A 10,715-nucleotide genomic window follows, 5' to 3' on the forward strand; every position below is an offset into this window, starting at 1 on the left:
TCTAGTGTCATTGATCTTCTTGTTTTTGTTTTGATGATTGCTTGTTGAAACAAAGATAAAATAAGAACATGAGAAAGTTAATAAGAACACAAATATATCACAAGTAATTATCAACATAAGAAAATCTTTCTGCCTTTCTGATTTTGTAACACACAAAACAAACTTCCTTTTGTCCCTTTCATAGCTCAACTTCTCCTTCATTTAGCGTCTCCTTTCTTAGGCGTATGTTGATCACAAGAGTGAATTGCTATGTTTTATTGAATGGCCTCTCCCCGGTCTCACAAATTTATAGCTCTCCAAAGTTGTCTTAAAAGCCCCCTTTTGTCCATCAAGGGTGCTCTCCACAACAAAGAGAATAAACAAGTAATATCCTTGGGTATCAAGCCCACAACTTTGGGTCCAAAACCCATTGGATTGGGTACTTTGCCCACAAGGTGGGTCAAATCCTCACAAGTCAAGTACCCCAGACTTGTGGGAGTACCTCCCAAGCTACACTTTTCAACAACTTTTCTTTTGCATTTACGCTTTATTATTAGCATAACATTGTATTGTTTACACGTAGATCTCATTAGCACTGCATTGTGATGTTCATGAAGATATCTCATTGACATTTCATTGTATGAGCTGCAATTACATTACAGCTGAAACAATCCTTGTCATCAAATCATATTAACCACTTATTACTAAGCTCAAAACTAAACACCAACATTATTAATTCATGGGCCCTTTATCATAATCATATGAAAGATTCCATCAATTAAAAAAGAAAACATCACATATCATAAACCATAGAATCAAAATTTTCATAATGCACCCAAAATATTGTTAATTATAATTATAATGAAGAACTAGAAACCAACATTGTCACCCCTTGTGCCTTTATCATAGCCACATGGAAACGACAAAGGAAACATCACATACCATGAACCATGAAATCAAAATCATTACAATGCACCCAATATACTACAACATTAAAACACCAAGAATCTAGGTGGTATGGACAAATGGATTAGTTAAAGGAAGGATAAAGTGAAGAATGGTGATAATGTGAAAGTTATAAATTGTTTAGATTATAGTGGTATTTTTATTTCCATTGTAAATTTTAGGAATATTTTAAAATTTGACATACAAGAATAAATTCAATTTTTTGACATCGCCCGCCTCTATCCATTAGGTTCCAAGATATTCCCAAAATCTACCATGACTTGATTTTAATTTAGTAAGTTGACTGTTTGTCAAAGAAAATGGTGTTGAACTTTATATTCTTTTGGGCACTATCACGGCCAATCTTGATTTAATGCATTAATAGTTAGAACAGCATGGCGTTTTCTATTAGTTAAGGCTGACGTTTCTATTGTGACGACCTTAAAAATAATTTAGATAAAAAAATTGTCTCCGGAAGTCATGTAATAAAGGAATTAGTAAGTCGACAAATACTCTTTCCCATTGTCATAGTTAATATGCCACTGAAGTTAAGTTGAGGGTGGATAGTGAATATGTGAAAGGTTTAAAATAATGATGTCAATAGGCAAACGATTTTTATGAATTTGGTTGAATTATGAATTTGTAAAACTAATGGTTTTCTAGAGAAGGAAGAGAGTCCAAATGTTTTTTAAAAGAATCAAATGGTTTTCAGAATTGAATTATGAATAATTTGAAAAATCAATGGTTTTCTAGAGAAGGAAGAGAGTCCAAATGGTTTTTTAAAGAGTCAAACAATTCAATAATTTGAAAAATCAATGGTTTTCTAGAGAAGGAAGAGAGTCCAAATGGTTTTTGAAAGAGTCAAACAATTCAATAATTTGAAAAATCAATGGTTTTCTAGAGAAGGAAGAGAGTCCAAATGGTTTTTTAAAGAGTCAAACAATTCAATAATTTGAAAAATCAATGGTTTTCTAGAGAAGGAAGAGAGTCCAAATGGTTTTTTAAAGAGTCAAACAATTCAATAGTTTGAAAAATCAATGGTTTTCTAGAGAAGGAAGAGAGTCCAAATGGTTTTTTAAAGAGTCAAATGGTTTTCAGAATTGAGGAGAGTTAATGGAAGGATTCAAGGTTGTTGATTTCTTCTTTAGAGTGATTATATATATGGACTGGAATAAAAGATGATCTGCGTTGTGATTTTATATTAGAGTTGGATTTATTAAATATGAAAAGGTTTTGGAAAAATGATTAAATTCTATTTTAAATAAATTTGTGACGAAAAGACTCTTTTCAGAAAAATAGACTCATTTCACCAATCTCGTCCACATGTTTTAGTGCAATTTTGAAAGCTCGTTTGGACCACAAAATTAAAAGTAATATTGGTCTGGAATGAATGCCCATTTGGCGAGCGATTGTGGCTTGTTGCTTAGCCAAAGGACCGCGTAAAAAGCAGAAAAGGAGGCGCCGTTGCCGGGGATCGAACCCGGGTCACCCGCGTGACAGGCGGGAATACTCACCACTATACTACAACGACAGCAGATGATAAAAGCAGAAAAGGAGGCGCCGTTGCCGGGGATCGAACCCGGGTCACCCGCGTGACAGGCGGGAATACTCACCACTATACTACAACGACAGCAGATGATAAAACATTTCTAGTCAAATCTAAGCCAAAATGAAGTTAACGGTAAGCGAAATTGCTATTAGTACTGCTTTCTTTGTCATTCAGTTTGAGCAAGAAATTATTATGAGCAGTGGACATTATTTTCAGAAGCACCAACAACCCCCAAAACCAAAACAGGAACAGGAAATCAGCTTCCTTGTTAGTGCACCAGCCGGGAATCGAACGCGGGTCTGTACCGTGGCAGGGTACTATTCTACCACTAGACCACTGGTGCAGACATAAAATAGTTTTCTATGATTTATTTTCGATCCAATCTCAGTCTTCGGTTTTATGGTTTCACATTAGAAAGTGAAACAATTCCACTTCCCGCCCAACGGGTAGAGTTGACGTCGGAAGAAGAAGAAATTTCCGGAAGGAAAAACGTAATACAGAAAGTACAAAGAATGCTCATAAAGAAAGTAAGTACGTGAGCTAAGTTTTATATTTCAAATCCTCGGGAGCTCAGAAGTGATTTCAGAGTATACCAGTGCATTAGGCCCACGCCCTCAGCTATGAGGAACTCTTCGCTAACTATATTGAAAAAATACGCATAAATAATTGGTTAAAGATAAAATACAGGCAATAGATGTACAATACATAAGAAATGTAATAAAATACAATAACACATTCAACTCTGTCTCATCATTTCCTCCCCTTCTTATGGGAATTTGTTCAGAAGCGCTATTATATATGTGGAAAGTGTTGCTCTAAATGCTCACTGGGGCATCTATATGGGAATTTGTTCAGAAGCGCTATTATATATGTGGAAAGTGTTGCTCTAAATGCTCACTGGGCATCTACTTAATTTGGATGGTCCCTTAGTCTTCTTATTTTAAAGCAATTTTTACTAGTGTTAGTGTTGATAAGGAAAATACCTGCTTTTTTCTAAACATGATGGTTGGGTTTGAGTATATGATGTGTAGATATTTAAATATTTGTTTGTATAAATAGGGATAAACTTTATCATGAATTTGGAAATTTAGAAAAGCTTGAATGTGATTTTTTTGTATTTAGTATTAATTTTCAATAATTATAGTGATCTTGTGCAAGGTGATGGAAAAAAATTGTTGAATGTCGTTTATGTTTAAGATTGATTAAAAGCAATATAAGTATTTTAAAGGTTGGGAAAGGGATGTACATTAAAAAAAATTTACATTTTATGTATTGTAGAAGGAATATAAATAATATTGCATTTGAATAAATTGAGCATGTTTTTCTTCATGAATGAGGCATATGGAACTAAAGAGTTGGAACAAATCCTTGTTTGAATTAGATTAGGAGACAAATAATTTCAAGGTGTAGGGAGTTCTCTCTACTTGAGTATGAAGTTGTCATGATCTTTTTGAAACATTGTTGACTAAATAGAATATTGTAATAGAAGTGCTAAATAGACAAAAGTAAAGAGATCCATTTAAAGAAGGATCCCCCTTAAAGCGATGGTGTGAAGATGATTTTTGGATGAAAGTCCAATATGAAAGGCTTGCAATGTAGTGGAGTCGAAATAGTCTAATGCATCTCAATGGTGTAGGCAACTTGAAAATCTAACAATGAAGTGTCATCCTAAAAAATATTAGGTAGAAGAACATTATTGCAATTCATTTTGCTTATCATATTTAATAAAAAAATTCAATACTATGTTAGACAGTTTTAAGAAGAGGCAATTGTAACACCCCAACCTTTAACCCCCAATTGGTATTGTAAATTTATTATGTTAATGTTTCGTGATAGCATGTAATGTGAAATGGGTTAAATACATGGAACAACTACAATTACATTTTTAATGTAAAATACTAAACATATGATCAAAAGGTGGAGCATTGCATTGATATGAACCATGAGCCATGAGTGGGAAGCTAGAAGGGGGATATGCTAACAAACTCAGCCCATTAAAATAATCCCCATCAATAAATTAATTGGCTCAGCCAAATATTTAGAAAATCCAAGGTTACTAAAGTCCCAAGAAAATAGTTAATAGGAAGGATTTGGTAATTGAACTACCAACTTCCAAGATTATGGAAGTAGTTAGGATTGGTACCCAACTATTACACCAAGGTATCAACAAGGTATCTATGTAGAAGCTTATGATATTGACCCATGAGTTTGAAAAAGAGATCCATGAAATCTTGGGAAATAAGATAGAGAATGCAATGATTCTCACCTCCACAAAGAAAGGGATGTTCACCAATGGGTCCGATGACCAAATTTGGATGAGAAATTGTGTCAGAAATGTTGTTGATTGATAGGGAAAACATGAGGATTTCATTGGTACATTTTTAGACTGACAAAATCGAGCATAAGTGTCCCAAACCTTAGCTGTAATATAGAGTATGTTGTTTGGTGCTTGCCAGGCAAGGCACTAAGCATTGAGAAAGGGAAGGTCATCGAGAGATTGGTTTGTAGTGAAGGGGATCCCCATGTTCTAGACAACTGATAAACCACCCATGGCCATGTGTAGGCTCTTAGCTCTTTGGCATTTAAAGGGAACTTGTTAAGGTTTATGTGGATGAAGGAGAGTGGTCTGAGAGAGAGTTACTTTCTAGGTGCTTGCTAAGCAGGGCACTAAGCACTAAGAAACGGGAGATCACAAAGGAACTAGTGGGAAGTGAAGGGGATATCATTTTTTTCTTTGCAAGACAACTAATAACCCACTCATAAGATATGTGTACGCTCTGGGATTAGTGGGATTATAAGGAACTTGCTAAACTTATATTGATGAAGGACAATGGCCTTCATCACTCCACCTCGTAATGCCTAAGAAAGAGATAATATTCTCATGACTTCATGGTCTAGCTTTGGGATGGCTAACTGCAAAGGATAGAACAAACAATTGAGCCTATGGTTGGGTGGAAAGTGGCACATCATTCATCAGTTACAACCCAGGGTATTTTTAAGGATTCAAATATTATGCCTATGTCTAATATTATGGGCGACTATTATAGTTTGAAAAGTCATACATATAGAATATAGGAAAATATTCAATAAAAAACATGTAATTTACTATTAAAATTGGTAAAATTTGGTGAATATCACCCATTTAATTTTGTGTGTGTGAAAAATAGGTGAATTTTTAACCAAATTGGCGATTTTTTTTTCAAAAATGTCCACAAAATAGCTAATTGGCGAAATTCCGCCCTTAAATTTTTTGTTATTGCAAGCAATGATGTATCATGATCATATAAGTTCCCTTGTGGACTTCAAATCTGTAATGTAAATTATGTTAAATGAAATATAAATGATATTTATGGCCATGTATATTATGTGTCTTCCTACTGAATTTGTATGTGAACTCGTAATATGTATTTAATGGATGTTGTCTTAATGCCATGAGTTATTGGGCATAGTTATCATATAAATTGTTAGTGGCTTGTATAGCCTTTATTTATGGTTGTAATAAACCTTTTGAAGAAGATAGGGCTAAGAAATAAGAGGATTTCAACCCCTCATCCTTATTAAAAAACTATAATGGCTAATTGCTTGTGAGGGACTCTTAATGAGTCACAATCACTGGAGTTGGGTCTAGTCCAGATAGAAAAAGGAATCGTTGAATTTGTGTGTTACAAACTAGGTGTCTAGTTGATAATGTCAACCTAAATGCAAGGGTAACTACCTTAGTTTTGAAGTGAAAACTTAGAGCAAAGAGTCTTTACAAAATATCTAATCTAATGTGTTAAGAAATATCACTAATGAACTTGTAAGCTGGTGGAAATCTATTGTAAGAATAAGTTGGGGCCTTTAGAGCCTTTTAAATTGAGGTATTCTGAATATCTCTTTTGGGATAGTTGTAATAGTGAATTTGTTGAAATATACTTATGAATTAGGTTAGCAAGACTTGGAGGACTTCTTTATGTCGTGATCTTAGAAGGATATGGTATATTCATTGGCTCAGATAGCCATGGAGTATAGCCCATGACCAAGCTGGGAAGTTTAAATGCCTCGAGCTATCATAAAGTTGAAGAGCTCGTGGGATGTCATGGATCTAGAAATTATCATTTTAGGGATGGTTATACCCATGTTGTAGCCTTGGGATATTTCCATTGATTAATGTGATGCCATTGTTCACAATTACTTAGGATCAAAGTGGTTATTATGATCTCATTTGTGCTTACTCTACGTAGCTAGTTTTGGTTATTTATATGCAAGCACAATTATGTAATTTGGTACCTACATGTCTTTGAAGATAATAGACTAATTTATCTTGTATTCTCTTTTACCCAAATAGAATCTTAAGTTGGTTATTTATATGCAAGCACACACATGTAATTTAATACCTACATGTCTTTGAAGATAATAGACTAGTTTATCTTTATTCTCTTTTACCTAGATAGAATATTAAGTTTCACTGAGTTGAAATGTCTTAAGGTCTCACAAGAATATTGGAAGAAGTTAATTCACATAATGGCTTGCATTGATTACATAACCTAACTCTCAAAATGATTATTAATTCTCATCCCCACATGTTAAATTCTTTAGTTTTATTCTTAATTGGGTTATATGGTCAAGAATTGAGAAATAAACTCATATATACGAATGCGAAATGAAATTGAAGCCTAAAATAAGTAATTGAGATTAATTACATCAATTATCTAATTGGAAGAGTTAATGATGTTTCCCATTGAAGAATTTCAATAATCATATCAAATTTAAATATAAATGTATGTTAAAACATTATCCCTTATTTGGTGGAAAATTTTCCTTCATTCCCTATATTTTGAACGGGAAACAATATTCACTCTATAAAAACAAAAATCCAAATGTAATTTTTATATTTTTAGTAAGTAAAAAATATATAAAATTCACACCTTATATTTTCTCTTTTAAAAAATACAATAATGAATATATTTATGTTTATACGAATATGTGATAATTATTCTCCCCTGTGATGAGGATGGGTAAGTGTTAAATCTCTACATAACACTCTCATAACGGATAATCGACTAAGTATTGGTTGTGCAAATTAATGATGCATAAAATAATGTGGTGCAGATTAAATGATGTAAATATGATGAGGATGGGTAAGTACATAACATTCTCATAATGGATAATCGACTAAGTATGGGTGGTGAAAATTAAATAATGCATAAAATAACGCTGTTCAGATTAAATGATGTAAACTTGTGGGAGGTTTCTCTGCATCCACATCAATGGGAATAAACTAAGTTCTAGATATAGCTTTGGAGAATGAGAAAATTAAAAGGGCATTGTAAAATATCATCCAAATAATATTTTGTTAAGGTGGTGCACAGATTTGGATTTGATATAATTGAGGTAAATAGGATAGGCATCAAAACACTTATCTCATGATACATATTATATTGTCAAAATTAAAAAAAATCATAATAAACTAAATTATAAGTTTTTTTTAAATTATTAATTATAAAAATAATAAAGATATGAATAATATATATTCACTTAAAAAAACATGTAACAAGATTCTTAATCATGGAGATTCTTAATCTGTAAATAGGCTTTGTTACAATACGTGAGGCAATATCATGGACTATCGATACCACATGCCTAAAAAACCATAACTCATTTCATAGTCAAAATATTGTATATACATTTTAATTTAAATTAATTTATAACATTTTTTAAATTAAATTGAAAGTAAAAGAGGCATAACTACCTTTAAGATAATTCTCAACCCTCTATCTCTCTATCCTGACTATTCCATAGTAGTTATATCCCTCTTTTTGGCATAATTAGTAGATAATATATTTTATAAAGTACGTGCGTGAAAATGTTCATGGTAAAAGGGTGGGAATTTCCTAGGTAAAATACATGTAATAAATATAAATGATTTAAGTTATAACCACATGGTAACAAACGTAAAAGTAGTTTATGTTGGGACTAAGGAAATGACATGGCATGGCTAGGTGGAATTGGTCCTAGCAAGGTAGCACATTTGGAGTGATATGTGGACTCTAGTTGCCACATCATCTACCACATGTCACATGTATGAACATGTTGATGTGGTGCTAGTACAGGGACATAATATGGTGTTATAGACTTAGAATGAGACAGATTTTAAGTCTTGGTGAAGAGAAGATGATGGGGGCCTTAGAAGTGGAATTTCAAGAACGAGAAAGAAATTTTTTATAACCTCCACCTCCTTAAGATGGATTAGGAGATTAAGTGTGTTACAAAAATCACTTAAATTTTTAAAATAAATCCAAAAATACATATATAATAAAAGTAGACCTTAGTTTCTTATTCTCTCAATTTCCTTCATAATTCGAAACGTACATACAGATGTATGTATGTATGTTGGGGCATGACTTTAAGGTTTAAGGAAGGATACGTGACATAAGGATACTTTATTCTAGCCTTAAAGCTTCCTATTGGTTCCCCCTCCACCACAAGAAACATTTCTTCATCTCGCAACAGATACATGAATTACACACTTCTCTTCTCCATACTCATAAAAAAATTTGGCATGCCATCTTTTTCCACCACTCCCCTCCTCCCCCAACTTGATCTCAAACCAGATTCCATGTTCTCTCATACTTCCACTCTCTATGATGTCCTTGGATAGGCCTCAATTGAGGTCACTTCTTACTCCATTTCTTGTTATTTATTCTCATATTGAGATATCCAAGAGGTTGTTCGGGAGATTAGTACTAGAAAAGTAGCATATGGGAAAGGATTCTAAGCACAATTTTTTCAACATGGTCTTCATTCCCAAAATTACTACTTGGCTAACTTGTTTAACCATGTTGTTTTTATAGGCATTCCATAGGCTTGGTTGTACCATATTATTCGCTATATCCATAAATTGGGTCTTAGTGTAGATATAAACAATTATCAAATGATCCTGGTGGGCCAGATCTTCTCCAAGTTCTATTATATAGTCCTTCATATAAAGCTCTCCAAAGAGCTTGAAAGAAGACTCCTTAGGGATGAGGAAAACTTAGTTTTTATTTGGCACTTCAAACCACTTATCACATTCTTACACTCCACGATATCATTGAGGAGGCACAACATCGATCTTTGAAAGCATATTTTTTCTTTCTAGACTTTTGAAAGACTTTCAACTTTGTTCCTTGCGAGGCATTTCTCTAGGGACTCATAGGCATTGCTATTTTCATGACACCCTTGACCACCATTATGTATCCCTATTAGTCGATTCTTAGTCATATCTACACTACACATAGGATGTTTGAATTTATCAAAAGTACCATTGGGTGAAAGAGGGATGCCCTTTGTCCTCCACCCTTTTTGGTTTCCACATAGATGGGCTTGATTCCTTTTTGTATGAACATATACAATATTGTGATGGGAACCACCTCCACAAGGTCTTGATTTTTATCTGTCTCTTCAATAATAATGTGGTACTCTTGGCCTCATCTTCGTGAGCACTACAAATATTGTTAGATGTTTTGTCACTCTTTTTTGATCTTTTAAAGTTGATGGTCACCTTAAGTAAACCTAAGGTGATGGTATTCAATGGGTCAAATAAGGTTCTATTATAACACTATTTCATTTTCAGTTGAGAGGAGATTTATATTGTGAGCACTTATACTTGTTTGGGGTTATGATTCTCAAGGCCTAGTTTCAATATTTGGCATCCTCTTCAACCTCATGTAAATGAAGGTTATTGATATTTAATTTCTCTTAAGAGACAATGTTTCTGAAACTGGACATTCCATCCAAGATGCCTCTTATGTATTCCCTGATCTGGCCCACAATTATTTATCATTCATAGGTTAATAGGTCTTCTTTTCTATAGGTTTATTAGACTTTAGTCTAGTGAGTTTGGTGCCCAACCCTTTTGGCTTGATACAAGTTTCTTCTTGGTTTAACTTCTACACTACATTCATAGTTTTTCCAACTTAATGAGAAACTGAGATCAATATTCATACCTCGTTTATTTCTTATTGTAGTTTGTTGCCTTATCTAGTTCTCTTGGTCACACTAGATGTTGATTTGTAGCAGTCTCAAACCTTTTGGAATCCATTAGTATTTGTATGGATTGACTTCCTCCATTCATATACTCCATGGATGCACCTTCCCACCTCCTACCTACTAAGTAGAAGTTGAATATGATCATCAAGTACAAAATTTATAAACAATTAATGTAGGCCACTTGGACAAACCCCAAGGGTGAGTTATATCCAAATACAATGTTATATGTTGA

At 33.4% G+C, this 10,715-nt stretch overlaps 2 non-coding genes across 2 annotated transcripts; both read right to left on the reverse strand.

The window, feature by feature from the left end:
• Positions 1 to 2,383: 2,383 nt before the first annotated feature.
• On the reverse strand, positions 2,384 to 2,455 carry TRNAD-GUC (transfer RNA aspartic acid (anticodon GUC)). Its single transcript has one exon. It is a non-coding gene; the product is annotated as a tRNA-Asp (tRNA).
• Positions 2,456 to 2,482: 27 nt separating this feature from the next.
• TRNAD-GUC (transfer RNA aspartic acid (anticodon GUC)) lies at positions 2,483 to 2,554 on the reverse strand. Its single transcript has one exon. It is a non-coding gene; the product is annotated as a tRNA-Asp (tRNA).
• Between the last annotated feature and the right edge of the window lie 8,161 nt (positions 2,555 to 10,715).

This window comes from Pinus tabuliformis, chromosome 6 (assembly GCF_031772625.1).
Source record: "Pinus tabuliformis cultivar Carrire ecotype Pingquan chromosome 6, CPIR1, whole genome shotgun sequence".
NCBI lineage: Eukaryota > Viridiplantae > Streptophyta > Pinopsida > Pinales > Pinaceae > Pinus > Pinus tabuliformis.